General features: G+C 34.2%; 2 protein-coding genes across 3 annotated transcripts in view; one reads left to right on the top strand and one right to left on the bottom strand.

Moving 5' to 3' along the window:
* The window catches only part of LOC124631682 (aminopeptidase N-like), a 30583-nt gene extending 26704 nt beyond the window's left edge, over positions 1–3879 (bottom strand). The window contains exon 1 of the mRNA XM_047166214.1: positions 3787–3879. The gene's annotated coding sequence lies outside the window, so the exon portion shown is untranslated. The remainder of the gene's footprint in view (positions 1–3786) is intronic.
* Positions 3880–12296: 8417 nt separating this feature from the next.
* LOC124631809 (muscarinic acetylcholine receptor M2) overlaps positions 12297–16135 on the top strand; it is a 43590-nt gene continuing 39751 nt past the window's right edge. The window contains exon 1 of one of the 2 annotated variants that reach the window (XM_047166418.1): positions 12297–12473. The gene's annotated coding sequence lies outside the window, so the exon portion shown is untranslated. The remainder of the gene's footprint in view (positions 12474–16135) is intronic. The other variant, XM_047166419.1, reaches the window with a different exon arrangement.

Raw genomic sequence — 16135 nt, 5'->3', positions numbered from 1 at the left:
GTATAGAGCTGGATTTCATGTGTAAAACTATGTTACAAGTTAGACAATTCACTGGTATAATAAATCAGAATTGCTCGTTTAATTAAAAGACAAATGGACGTGAGACCGCACGTTTGTAGTCTCCTGCGTTTTTACGATGACATGACTTCTTAAAGGCCACGGTATGGAGAATTGAATTGAACCATGGCCTTCTCCATAGATCGATTGCGTGAGGATGCATCAGACATCAGTAGCGTTAAATAGTTTATCAAAATGGAAGTAAAATCGAGAAGTAAATGATTTTAAAGTAAAATCGTTGCTTAACTTGACCTATTAATGGTGATTTTGCTTAATTTGTAATCAATAATGTACCTACGTATTAAAGATTGTTTATCTTGTAATGCGATTACCTCAATCTATGTAAATCTTTAATCATGGGAATCATCATCATCATCAGCCTATAGCAGTCCACTGCTGGACATAGGCCTCTCCAAGTGCACGCCACTGAGATCGATTTTTAATCATGGGAATAATTTGAATTAATTAGAATATGTCTAGTATAATATGTCTTTTGTCTTTAAGATATTGGAGTCTAATAATAAAAATACAACGTTTAAAAGATTAATTGAAAAAATAAAAATAAAACTTTAAAACGTTTAAAAGATATTTTTATGCTTCCAATTCAACTAAAATTGTTGTAATAATAGTTTTAGCAAAGTTCGTTTAAAAATTGCAACTACTATTATTTTTTGTTGGTATTTTGATGCTACAATAAAAAGTTACACGAGAAGTTAAAACCAAACCGAAAGTTTGAATCCACATCTTTCTCTAAGAAAATATCCGATACCGATATTTCGTAGGCACACTAATCTAGCATTGTACAGTTTGACATAGATTATCGCGATAAGCTACAAGACGGCGCATACTTACCTCGATATCGAATATCGAAATACATCGATAAGATACAAAACTATCCACTTGAAGCCACTCAATACAGTTACACAATCGATTTGGGAATTCAGTCTAAATACCATAATAATTTGGGAAAATGTGAGCCAATTAAAAGTTGTAAAACCTGATGATTTGAGGAAAATTGGTAAAGATTAAGTTTTATTAGTCTTTATGATAACGATCGTCTGGGAAAGTGTGGCATTGTCTGTGCCTATTTTTGGCACAAGGTAATTAGGTTTTTTTCGAGGTATTTTCGCAAACACAATATTCGCTGCGTAAAATATTTCGAGCGTAATACATAATCTTTCAACAATCATACCCAACACATATATAATTGAGAAAATCTAAATTCGCCGGGATCTTTAATTTTTATGTTCACTTTACTTATTTTTACACTTTTTTATATTTTAGCAAGTTACTAGTTAAAATTCGTTAAATGGCTGTCATTGTATTTTCAGATTACATAGGTGCTTTTCACATAAGATTCAATAACAACCGTGATGGCTTAAGATGCTAGACATGGAGGTTTTTGCTGTCACGTAGACGTAGATACTCGTTATTCACTTAACTAAAGAAACTGGGGTCTACGCAGAAGTAACTCTGTGACAGTTCATCTTTCACGCCAAAACGGTAGAAATGCTTGGGGCTCGACCATTTCTACACTTTCAAAGCAACCTAAGTTTTTACTTAGGTTTCTTTTTATAAGGGGGTGAGAATTAGTTCCAACTGGACGCAGATGTAGCCGAAGACAATAGATAGAAAATTATAAAATGATATAAACAAATATGTGTACTATAGGATTGGATTGTTAACGGAGGACTTTCAAACATCCCTGTTGTCAGGAAAACATATTATGAAATGACCGAAAATAATGAAACGATTCGCAAATGCATAGGTATCTGCATCTGTGTTAACTAAATAAACATAGTAAGTCGATAACATCAATGTTAAGATAACGTTCTTCTTAGCTTTTGATCTGTTATCATGCTTGAAGATAGGAAACTGCTGATGAAGTCATAGTAACGCCATCTGTGCGCATTTAGGGAAACAACTCTTTGTACCAGATGTGTTTGTAAATGTCTGTTTTTCCAAGGGATAAATAAATACTTTATGAAATATTTTACTATTATATCCCTGGATACTTTTATTATCCCCTATGAAAATATGAAAATTGATGAAAGCTTTACTGCTTGTGAATGGGTTTTTACTTGATGATTACATAGAGAAAAACAGAAGTATGTTTTGCAATATTCAAAGTTATTTTAATGTCCCTGTAATAATAGAGATGCGAAGCAATCGACTAAAGTTACAAGAATAGGTACCTACTTTAAAATTAAGATATAAGTAGCATCAGGGGTATCAGGGGTATCAGGGGTATCAGGTTGCCCGGGTAACTGGGTTGAGGTCAGATAGGTAGTCGCTTCTTGTAAAGCACTGGTACTCAGCTGAATCCGGTTAGACTGGAAGCCGACCCCAACAAGGTTGGAAAAAAGGCTCGGAGGATGATGATGAGTAGCATCAGATGTACCAATAAAGTACAAGTGCACCGATAACAGTAACGTCCGTTTTTCTTAAAACAATACTTATTGTAAAAATAAACAGTTTTTTAAAGAAAACTGACGTTTAAGCTGTCGGTAACTTGAGCCTAATAACTATATTGATGTAAAATATACATCGTCACCCAAACTCGTGAATATTTAGTGTTTATCTTCATTCATGTTATCCTAATTTACGATAATGATTACAAAAATTGTCTGCGGACTATCGTTATTATCTTTATGAAAATTATTGATAACGTATCTAAATAATGGATGTTTTATTCAAATACGTAAGTACAAATAGCGGAATAGGTAATTTGGCTAAATCATCTGCCTATTCCCAACTGTTTTGTCTTCATCGAAATATGGGAATCCATAAAAGTACTCCCTGCAATTTTGTAAAAGTTCACCGCGTTTCTTTTTAAAACAATGCTACAATTGAAAAGGTCATCATCATTATCCTATTTTTATTTGGGATCGGTGCAGCATGTTCTATCTGCCGACATCTCGTAAGAAATATTATTTTTTGTCATATCGAATTTTACACAAACCATCTATCGCCTCCAACAGGTATCTGTGGAGATCTAAGGGGGAGGTCTATGTTCAGCAGTAGACGTCCTATGGCTGAGATGATGGTGATGATGATTTATCGTTTCTTTAGTCACCTTCTTCTACTATATCCATCAACATTAATGGTCACAACATAATCCTCATTCCTCCGCTACTGCATAACATGATACCAATCTAAAAGTTTTTCCGTTTTCCTCTGTTTTGTATATATGTACTTAAACACACCGAAGCAAAGATATACCGATAGCCACAAAATGGTAATAAGAGACAAGGCGTATAACAATATAAGCTCTAACACTTCTCAGACAGGCAGATGTATTTTAAAGCATCGTCCAAAAATATGAATGTCTCGTGGAATTTTGAAACTATTTCATTTATGAACCTACTAGCTGGTGCCCGCGACTTCGTCTGCGCAGGTTTAGTATTTCGAACAATATGTTTACAAATTGTAGCCTATGTGTTATTCTGATGTATAAGCTATATTATTGTAAAGTTTCATTAAAATCCATTCAGTAGTTTTTGCGTGAAAGAGTAACAAACATCCATACATCCATACATACAAACTTTCGCGTTTATAATATTAGTAGGATATTTTTAAAGCCTATGTTACCACTTTCGGAAGAGCATTATTCATCTGAAACTGTAAATTTAATCGCTAAAATTTAATAACTAGTATTCTTCTGTAGGCCATAAAATTAAGGACCTTATCTGATACCTATATACAAATAAAAAAAAAATTCAAACTCACCTGTGTATTTACATGTACACTACTTAAGTAAAACTAAATAAATTGCCTAAATATACTGTGGAACGTGGATCTTTATCAAAACAATCAATTAATAAAAATTATTATCTTACATGATTAGTAGTCACATATTTTGATACTAATTTATGCTGCGGCAGTGCTTCTACATTTTGATATAGATAAAGAAGAGATTTAGAGGTCAGGTCTTGACTGATCAAAACTTCTATTATTTAAAAATAATGAAAATGTGATAACAATCTTTGTTTCTACTATTAAAATACAAATAATTTTTAAATCTCTCATTTGTGCAATTTTATGGCATACGCACGAGTTTTTTGTTTATAATACGCATCAATAAAATTATTTTAAAAATACTAACTAACTTTTAACACAAAAAATGGGATAACACTGTTTATGTAAATGGATCATTTCCATTTAATTTTTCTATATGGACATTCTCAACGCAAAAACATACAGGTAAGGTAAATTTATATATATATTTTTTAAATTAAATAGAAACATCCTTAAAAATAGTATTTAAAAGATTTCCCATTTTGTAAAAACCATGACAACAGGTGTCAGACATAATTATCTAAATTTTAATCTGAATAGATAGGTAAGACACGAATATCGACAAAATCTTCCATTTTCCCAAGATTCAGAATTTTTCCAAACAAAATATACCGCAGAATATTACAAAACTATCTGTATAAATATTATCGGCGGCATAATAAGGATTATCTTTATCTAAATGATTTTGATTATATAATGTTGGTTTATTTCTTTATTATAAGTAGGTGAATATTAAGTGTTTGATTATACTGGTACATTATAATATTCATTCAATAACACTTATTACATTATAAGTATCCAAATATGTAGTTCTCCATATATTTCACTAGTTGCACTAGTGGCTCCATCTAAAGGTCACTTTGGCTTAGATTGACCTCTGCTTAGTCATAGTATACGTTGGTAGATGTCGCTACTAGGATCGTTAGTAGTTATTAAATCTGGTCCCATATAAAACTTAGCTAATTTAAAAATGTCTTAAAAATATCTCATATAAAACTTAGCAAAGAACACATTTTTTTTATTTGGGAAAGAGGGACTTCCTAAATTGTTTAATATTCACACGCATGTTGATTATTTTCAAGATCTTAAGAAAATTCTTAAGCCAAATACGTCTACTTTTGACACTTTCAATAATTGATTGTTTTTGAAAACCAAAAAACTACTGGCTTTACATTACTTACTACAAATCCTGAATTCGCTTGTTTTCTGTGTCAGAGTGTCCCATCTTCGACCACTGAATTATTTATAAATAAAAATAATACTACGCGTAAAGACGTGTATATTGACTTACATCTTGTTCGTACGAATGAGCAAACCTTCGAAGGTATGTTTTACAAAATGATACATAACTGGCACGTTTTAAAACAATAGTATGATAAATAATGTATCTTAAGTGTGTTTCTACCGACTGTTATACAAAGTAATTTAGTATCAGTCTATAAACATAAGTTACAAAGTAAACGTGTCTCTTATTGCAGTTTATTATGATTCATTAATCATCATTATAAGTATCAATTATATCCTGTTACTGTTACAGCCTTTTTATCGCCCCACTGCTGGGCACAGGCCTCCTCTCACACGGAGAAGGATTGAGCATCAAATTATATAATTTTTTTCTTAATGCTGGGAAAGGGCCACCTTTTCAGTTTTCTATACGGTGGATAACTTAAAAAAAAACTGTCGCTTAAGAGTACTTGCACACTGCAAATTTTTAGTTGGCCGATAGTTTGTTCGTGCTTAAATCATTATGGAAAATAATAGTAGGATGCACATACCAACGACCAGGTATTTTGCGAGTATCAGACGGACTAAAAACCATGATTGAATTCACAATTTTCAAAAAATAAATAAAACAACAATGCAATGGGGGGCACTTAGTTACTTTCAAAAATAAGGAATAGTTTAACCATTTCTGTAACCTACACAATCGAATGGAGAACGTATCCCAATTTTAGGGGTCAGCGCATTTCTTCTTCCATACCCCTTCCATACACCTTCAATATCTGCCATCACTTCACAAGTAACATTCTTTCTAGCTGTTTCCAGTCACGTCGACTATTATATACTCAATCCATCCATCGTGTTGACATGACAATGACAAATGAATTTCGACGTTTCTCACGATATGTAAAATTTTCCCATATAGACGACCTCGATGGCGCAATGGTCACCATGCCGGACTGCTGAACTTAAGATCCCGGGTTTGATTCCCGGTTTGGTCGAAATTTGCGTGATTGTTGTCCGTGGACTCGGTGTTATAATATGTATGTATAAATGTCGAATATATGTAGCTCTATGTAGTTTAACAGTTTGACAACGTGTCCCGACATTACATTTAATATACTTTCGAGTAAAATCACAGCAACAAAACTGACGAAACTTACATAATTGGAAAATTGCCCACCATTTTGAATTCCTGTCCCTAAAGAGCACTTCCCATAGGATTATATTTAGCATTCGAAGCACGATCCTCATGTTATTTGTATTGCAACCATTGCTGAGACGAGGGTCGACACCTCAGCAAGATTTGACACGCTTAGAAACAGGGGAGGTACCACTTCCACAGAATGAAGAAGAATGAGCGGAGATGCCATAAAGCAGGTATAGTTATCGGCACGAATCATCACGGCACGAGCATCGCGTCATAGCCGTCACTCGGGATTGGTTCTTTGCTAATAAATCACTTCTGCGCAGATGTAGGTCAGAGCTCAAGATTCGTGCCGATAACCATAGGTCAGGCGAAATCTTCTAGGTTAAATTCAGATCAGTTACGAGTGAACTAATGAGGCGTTTGGATACTTTGGGACATCTGTCAATGATTCTGGTATAACAAAAAATGGTCAGGTCCAACGAAGGCGTACAAGGGTGAAAACAGTAACGTTCCTCGTCCCCCGCTTAATTGCATTTTGGCGCGCTACTTTCTTAGGCTATTTTCCGTTATGGCACCTCCGCTAGTCATTTTATTCTCCATGAGCACTTCTATTTTATTGGCTTTTATTGCTCACTCAATGCCTAAGGTGTGGTGAGAAATAGCATCATCTGTTTTGAGAGTCTTTTGTTTTTGTGAGATATTTGGTGGTTAGGAGGTATATGAAATGTTTCGTATGCTTATTTGGGCATGCAAAGATACTCACAGCAACATACATGCATGCCCTGTTTAAGTAAAAAAATATATATTATTTAAATATGAAACCTACCTATATAGCTATGTATGTTTGTTTCTCTTTCACGATTTTATGAAACACCAATACCTTAGCTCATATATCAGAATAACGTACAGGCTATTTTCGGAAAGTAGTTCTTGTTAAAGGCATCGCTACTGAAACTACATGACTGCGTTTCAACATACTTATGTACCTTTTATTCGTGCTTCCAATAGCGGAAACAAAAAATCACTGAAAAGTCAATATGGAGAAGTAATTGATAAAAATCCAATGCATGCCAATTTATTCGTTTCCAACCCAATTATATTGATTCAATAGGCTCAAATGACTTCATACAAAAATAATTGTGTTTCCATGCAATTTTTGTCATATTCAATTGGATTTTTTTGCTACTCAGAGGAAGATAGTGGTACAATAACAATGCTATAAGCAACAATATTGTTATGTACTCACCTCTAATTCAAGTAATTGTAATATTCGCCTATTAAATATTTTATTCATTCAACAATCTAAGGATAGGATTTCAAATACTACTGCTGTGAGTAGGCCTCTTCTATTACATAAAAATTGTGAAGTTGTACAAGGCATTTTTATATTTCATAGATACTGTTCATAAATCCAGTTTTTTATTACATGATGGCCATTTTTCTTCGTCTCTCTTCTCGTTTTTCATAGCACTCTAGACACTTTCGATAAAGGGAACCTACACTATAAAAATATATTTTGTACATAATACTTACCTACTATGTTTTGTACTCGCTACTTCTCGAAAAGCGACGTTTTTAAAGCCTGGACTGGACCGCTGTTCTCACTCCATTCATTTCGCTTATAATTTTCTTAGAGGATAATTTAAATAAATTAATTAGATCAGCTTGGACTACCATACACGAAAGTGTTAATCACTACATACAATTAAAACCTCATTTTGTATCTGTCACAGCCAGAATTCTGTTTAAATAACACAACATTTAGCGGTAAATATACGGAGAAAGGAACGACGAGCGGACATGACAAAACACAGGTAGGTCAGGCGCTACCTTCTAGGTCAATTACGTACCAAAAGGTGAGCGTGACCAAAACAATCAGTTACGAGGCCTTTAAGTGCCTTGATACATCTGTCAACTACTTTTCATTTTATAGAAAACGGGCGAGTTCCAAAGAAGGCTTAGCCAGTAAGGTTCGGCCCCTGCACACCCGCATTTTGTCACGCTACTTTCTTAGAAGATTTTGATTTTGTTGCCCGAGTAACTGGCTTGAGGAAGTCAGACAGGCAGTCCCTCCTTGTGGCATACTGGTACTCAGCTGCATCCGATGAGACTGGAAGCCAATCCCAACATAGTTGGGAAAAGGTTCGGGAGATGATGACTTTCTTAGGAAATTTTCCGTTTTGACATCTCCGCTCTTCATTTTCTTCTCTGTGCGCGAATATATTTAGTGGTCAATGTTAAAAGGCGGCTTTAATTTCAAATCGCTGGCTTCCACAATGGTCCTTGAAGAAAATTCCCGTGTATGTGGGTCAGAAAAATAATAGTAATATTATGCGCAGATTTCAAAGCGAGTGCGCGGCAATTTTGCTTTGATGTCAGTGGAAAGTTAAGTGTCGTTGAGTGGTATTGCGATATTAACTTTGTAATGTTGTGGTATTTTTTACTGTTTTACTTAAGCATTGTTTTTTTTTTATTTATGTTATTTCACAGAGGTATCTAAACATCTTATATGCTAAGCCCCACAAACCCGTTGCAATGGTTTATTGACTGTGGGGTCAACGAGTATCTGGAAATAAAATGGAAATTTATTTAATCATCTGTGTAGCTATTGCACTAGTTGTGGATGGGAAACTCTACTATAATTATAGTTCGGCCATTCAGAGAATGCGTTCCTGACACGTCGCGATTGAACTGACGACGTAACTTTGCAATGGCGTTGCAGTTACGATAAAAATATTTTTGCTGGTTGTTTACCGTTTTAACAATTGAGGAGCATTAAAACAACATTATTATATCAATAATCAATGAATGTAGTTACGTCGTCAGTTCAATCGCGACGTGTCAGGAACGCATTCTCTGAATGGCCGAACTATACTATAAAATATATTGAACGAGTTCGAATACAAGTCTTTTGAGTTCAATGAATTGTACAAAAAATAATCCCCATTCTATAGAGTAACTGAATCTGTGTGTTATGCAAACATAATTATGTGTATGATCCGTTTGATATGAATATTGGCACAGATACTAGTGAACCTTAAAGACAGAGAAATACTATTTTTATCCGGGTGATCTTAACAGTTCTCTATTAGGACACAAGAGAAACTGCGGGTGAAAACTTGCATAAGATAACAATAATTTATTTTGATGCGTAATAAACTAGTCATCATCCTCCGAGCCTTTTTCCCAATCATGTTAGGGTCGGCTTCCAGTCTAACCGGATTCAGCTGAGTACCAGTGCTTTACAAGAAGCGATTGCCTATCTGACCTCCTCAACCCAGTTACGCGGGCAACCCGATACCCCTTGGTTAGACTGGTGTCAGACTTACTGGCTTCTGACTACCCGTAACGACTGCCAAGGATGTTCAATGACAGCGTAATAAACTAGTAATAACAATATATCTGTTATATCAGTTTGCAACCACATTGTGTCTATTTGATCAGAAATGTTAAATGATATTATTTATTTCGCAGATAATATAGAACAAACAGTTATTGTAACCTGAATATTATTTACCTAAAGTCATAAATATATGTATGTGTTTACCTAAAGTGGATGAAATTATGTATCGTCCTAGACCTATATCTTACACTCTGCGCATTACTGGTGACCACAGGCTCTACTTTCAAAACACAATTTTTTGGATTCTTCATTTTATTTCGACATTTCGAGTAAAACTTTTACCGGATTGCCTGAAAGAGGGTTACATTTGTGAAGTGTCATATAAACTTCAATACGAATTCAAAAAGCAAGTAAGTACTTTTCCTACTATCTAGCTACCTACTTCCCATATTATTATCATTCGTGCAGATGCACCACCGCATGATTCGTAAACCCATTGCGTATTTAAATAAACGACGTAACTTCGGAACTAACATTGACTAGTAACCTTCCCAAGACGTTTTGGAATTGAACCGAGCCGCCATTCAAGTTGTAACCAACTCAGGTCCGAGTTCACCAACAACGTAAACGGCAGTTTTCTTAAAATGACTGTTTACTATGATTTTGTACGTTCATTTATCAAGATTCGGCCGTCATTGAAAATCTTTGGCATCTTTACTGGTAGTTAAAAGCCAGTAAGTCTGACAACCAGTCTTACCAAGGAGTACTAGGGTGCTCCCAACACACAAACATTTTCTAGCACCCATAGATTGTCCGGGTAACAGGGTTGAGGTCAGATTCGCAGTCACTCCTTGTAAAACACTGGTACTCAGCTGTATCCCGTTAGACTGGAAGCCGACCCAACATAGTTGGGAATAGGCTCGGAATATGATGATTATCAAAATCAATAGTCGTTTTAGTTAACACGGACGTTTAGGTTGTCGGTGAACTTGAGCCTCAATATGCTCGGTAGACCGGTACTCTAATATTAAGGAGTTAGAAAGCAAGCTGGGGTTAGTACCTAGGTACAGGGTTCTATTAATATACTAGGTGGCTGTTGCAGGGTTCAATCAGTTTTGTACTGTTATAGTACCATATTTATAGTATGGGAGCTCTTGTATGGTCCTCACCAAACTAATAAAATAGTGGCACTGTTTTATTAATTAACAGCTGTTCCCCGCGGTTTCGTTTGCTTTCTGAGGAAAGAGATACTTCTCGTAACTAGATAAACAATAACAATTAGGTTCAGTATTATTGGCATCATTATCGGACGGTCACCGAGTTATTTTTACGTAACACTTACACAGAATATTAGTAAGTATTTGTTAAAAAAATTCAAAGTTTATACAAGTGAAATTGTTTACGTATAAAAGCTTAACTTACACTTTTAAAAAGCGGACACTCTAATATACTTACCAATATTTAGAAGTTCAGATAAATTTCCTCACACCTATGTAACCACGAAGTAGTAAATATCCAATATCTATCATCTGTGATTAATTAACTACATAATGTGAAGATCACGATAAGTGTTCTTTATTAAGGCACGAACACAAGTTATTAGGGTTCCTATCACCTATTATGTAAATTCACTGGTAGATAATTACTTTTTATGGTCATTGGGTTCAGTTATATTTATTAGGACCGTAATTTACTTAGATTTATTTATATTTGACGGGGTATTTGACGTTATAATATTGAATTTAGTTACAATTAAAATAATTCAAATTATGTTTAATACTTTTCAGATTTCTTTATACACTGTGAGTTGTATCTCCTACGGGATACAGGTGAAATCGCGGTAGGAGGCTAGTCATGTTTATCACGAACTATTTCCTGCACTTTGACTGAAGTCCCGAAATAACTAACTAAAACTATGTAAAAAGTAGTTAACCTACGACCATTTTCAACGTACTAGTAACTTCTGAAAACAATATGACAAACAAGCACACATTTATGTTTGAAATATTAGTTATAATATAGTATATAATATAGTATATAAAAGTGTAAAAGTTCTCTACACGCCGTTATGTCAAACCCCCATTAATTCAATGGTTCACATAAATCAAAATAGGAAAACGTCTAAAACATTACATAACCAGACCACACGATATTAATCAGTTCACAAACTCTATAATCCTAAAATCCACCATACGACGATAGGATTAAGTCTCACACTCTGAATAGATTAGACTACACAAACACACACATAAATACTACTATAGTAGGTAGTTGTAAATACATTATGTCTGATTCATATACTTTAAGGTACTTAAATCAAAGACTTTTAATTTCAAATATTTTAGTTTTTAGCGAAAATGAAGATGGGAATTTAGTTTTGGAATTAAATTGATTCAAATAATAATTCGTTTCGAAATTACTGTAGATAGTGTCTAGAGCTGCTGAAAGTATAAAAAATATTATGATCATAAATTATTTATTGTACCTGTGTAAACGCCTCAGTTATATATAATGGAATCAGTTTGTAGAAAATATGAAGTTGTTTTATTGAATGTTATGCTAGGTTCCAATATTAATATTTAAACTATACATTAACATGTCCAAAGTATCTATTAAAATCTCGGCCGTGTCGTTTATACGGACAATCAACGTTGCCTGTTGCGTCGTAGCACCGTAGCACCGTAGCACCGCTACGCTTCGTAGCCAGTTATCTTGCGCGCCTCAGCCTTTCCGCTCGCGTATCACTCCGCGTCGCTCACTCAACTAACCCACTTTCTATTCGTCAGTTTCAACAGTGAATAATTTCAAACTTCACATTCCATTTTCAAATGGATATAGAGTTTTTGTTTTTTTACACAGTGGCCAGTGTTCAATTATGAATGTTCTTGGAGTTAGTTTTTATCGGTAAGTTCTAATTTTGAAATATTAAAAGTACATTTGTTTGATCAGGCCATTGATAAATGAGTTCTATTTTTAATATACAGAGTGTTCTGAATTATTAATTGGAGTTTCTTGCCATTAAGAAAAATTACTGTAAATGTTGTTTTTTATTTTTTAAGTTTTGATTGGTGAAACCACAAAAGAGTCATTAGGGATATCCCTGAAGTTTTAAGTTAAACTCTGACGGAGCTGTCTGAAGCAGCTACCAAATGGGTTTTTGGTCTCTTGGGGGAAAGTATACGAACAAAGTCTCGGTGAGAACTACAATTGTCGTAACAAACGAGATGATAATATCTAAACTTTTGTAACTTTGTTACGTCGTTTTTGGCCGCTTATGATTTAAGATATTCTGTTTCCTTACGTACATATTTCTACTTTAGTACTTTATGTACAGTATTATGTAAGTAGCATTTACCTACTCCGAAAAATCATTTGCTCGTAAAGAAACATTCTTCGTTACTTTTATTAGACTAAATTACCTCATTATAATTAATACTTAAGATTTTCTCTTCAATTAACCTTACATTTCATTTCCATATAAAATTATTGCAACTCATATTTACCTTCAATCTTAAAACTGAATAAATTGAACTACAAAAACTTCAGGAAAAAGAATCAAATCACAATAAAAAAAAAAAATATTTTTAAATCAAAACATTCTACACAAACGCATAGCACTATTATAAGTATTCACAAAGAGCCTGAAATTCATGCCTTTGTCTTTGCCTTCGAGTACAAATGAGTTTTTATTGTACGTTTTAATTAATAACATACAAAGGAATCGTCGAACGCAGCCGTTCTAAGAACACAAGTTTTTTTTAACTTAATTTTATAAGTACTTCAACTTAGATATTGGATTGTTAATTACCGACTGAATCTCGGCTGTAATTTGTAAATCGAATATATTTTTTTGACTCCCGGAAAACTTACTAGGTTGATCAGGCTCTTAATCAGTATTTAAGTATGTGGCAATGCGCACATTATTGCAACGATCAGATATCGTCTGCCTAAAAGGTACAATTACCCTCAAAATCAACAGTAAAATTTGAAAATTGAAATTCTGCCATTAGCAGTTCGATAGTCGCTCTTTGAAGATAAGTACTAGAAAAACCAACGGGCCTATGTTAAAGAACACTGGATATTGGAGGTCATACAGATTGTCTTACCTTGCTGGATACTGGAAGACATGTAGGCATTTTCTTGTACTGAAACCCTCTGTAACCAGTCAATATGTTTTAAATAAAAAAAAATGTTTAGGCTTAGATAACATTTAATACCTTTATAATTCTAAAATATATCACACTGCTACCTATCCCCTTAAAAATAACCGTGGTTTTGTATTGTTATTTTGTAACATTTTTATATTCATCACGGCATCGAGTGGACTTAAAGCTAAGCTTTCTTTTTCTCGTGTAAAACCGCTCCATCATTTTCGGTTTACGTTGACAGAATATCTAAGCAACATTGGAATGCATTTGTTTTCTTCGTGTCGCTATATATTATTGCTTAGACATACGTACCATAGTGTCTCATAAGTTTATTTGTAAAGCGTCAGGAAGAGTTAGTATTCATCATTACCAGTCGTGGTTGCTTAGTAGTTAAAAGCACCGGTCTCTGAAGTACGAATGTGCAGTTTCAGTTTCTAGATCAGACAAATGCCAAAGTAACTTTCCTAAGATATGGGTACGCCCTGCACTGGGACAAGAAAACATATTCCTGAATATCCTACGAATAATGAGATCAAACTTATAGTAGTTCAACTGTAAGACGGAACGTATTCAGGAATGGATAGGTCACATTTTTATACTGCTTTTTAGTGGGGCGAGTAGATACGACCTTTCTAATAGTATAAAGGCGACTTAAGTTTTCACGCAAGAATAGCTAAATCGATTGAAATGAAAAGCATGGAGATTGGTAGTACTCTGGAGCTGGAGAAAAGTATTTTTTTATCCAGGTACGGGACATGGTTCCCACCAGAGATATGTATATGCAATCTAATTTTCCATGACCCTAATATGTATCAGCCCTCTTCTTCGTGATACACAGTTCTATATTTCTTCTAGTACAATTGATGGCCACGTCGGTTTCCTCACAAATGATTCTCTGTAACATTCTTTGTGGAATTGTTGATGAAATAAATTGCATTTTGTGGCTCGCCTTGAACGTTTGATCACGGGAGTCAAGGTCGATCAGTATGGTAGTATTGTTTTAGAATGATGTTTGGGAATGCCGAAGATTCTATGTTGCTTTTTTTTCTGCAGAGACTATTTTTAAATTACTAAAAAATTGCTTCTTGTGCAGTCGATAAAAAGGGCTATAAAATAAAATCCTTTCTTTCCCTTTTCTGATATTTCAGTACAGGGTTTAAAAAGTCAATGTAATAGGCAAGAATAACTGTCTACATACCTAAAAGTAATTTCAAATGTTACCAAAATAGTACCTATGTGTCAGTCTAAATATAGATCTGAAATGAGGTACTACCTTAAGACTCTGTTTCTGTTTTGTTAAAAGTTTTAATAAATAACTTCTTGGAAGAACATACGAACATACATTAGTCTTTCTCAAATACAGTCACTGACTGATAACCAATACGCAATTACTAGGTACACAATATCATACCTAAACCAACAATTAACAAATATAATATTCAAAATCCAGTATTCATATTCTACAAACTGAACTCAGCACATCTTACTTTGAAGTCGCCCGCATACAATAGACTTAACACATACTCTACGAAATCCGGATATGAGTTTGAAGACACTTCAATAGGCTCAAGTTCTCAAAGAAAAGGCTTTATGTCATTATGTTCGAAACAATGGAGGCTGTATGCGTTTGATCGGAAACTGGTGAACCTGTTTGGTGATCGTGACCTTTGTGGTACTCCTCAAATTAGGTGGTTGTGAAAGTTTTGATGATGGAAACTAATTTTGGGTTTGAATTTTTTTTTTTTTTTTCAATAGACACACGTCTTTTTGAAGTGATACAGATTAATGTAAAGCCAGATTTAAATCACTGCCAAAATGATTCTTGCAATGTGCATTTGAAAAACTAAGTTTTACGGATAATCCAACTACAAATAGAAATCGAAAGTAAGGAGAAGCAATTGTTTAATGTGTGTTTTAAGCTATAATGACCGGCGTATGCAAATGGCGGATATACAAATATTGAAAATAGTATTTATCCATGCAGAGATTGATTGCATAAACATGTATGTTTCACTTTCTTTTATTAATCAATATCATAAACAAAATATGCATGTTCAAAGCGAATATTCGATGACGAAGAGATGAAAACTGAAGAAAAAATAGAACTATCAGACACCATCTTCTTTTTCTCGATTTTCTCTTCAATATTTTTCTATCTTTACAAATATACTCTTTAAAACGATAGAGTAAAGTTATCAAAAACACTGTAGACCCAACTTAAACACTGGTACATGGTCTGTCTAGGCGACATGGGGAAGATGTCTACACTCACATGATGAATAGCATCGCACACAGCAATGCAATGCTATAATGCTGTTGGATGATTTGTGTGTATGTGTGTGTGAGTGTGTGTAGTGGTGGTGAGATTCTTTTAAAAAGGTTCAAAGCTACTTGGTAATACCATCAGTTAGATAATGC

This window comes from Helicoverpa zea, chromosome 7 (genome assembly GCF_022581195.2).
Source record: "Helicoverpa zea isolate HzStark_Cry1AcR chromosome 7, ilHelZeax1.1, whole genome shotgun sequence".
NCBI lineage: Eukaryota > Metazoa > Arthropoda > Insecta > Lepidoptera > Noctuidae > Helicoverpa > Helicoverpa zea.
The sequence above is the reverse complement of the archived record's forward strand: the minus strand, read 5'-3'. Positions and strand labels throughout refer to the sequence as shown.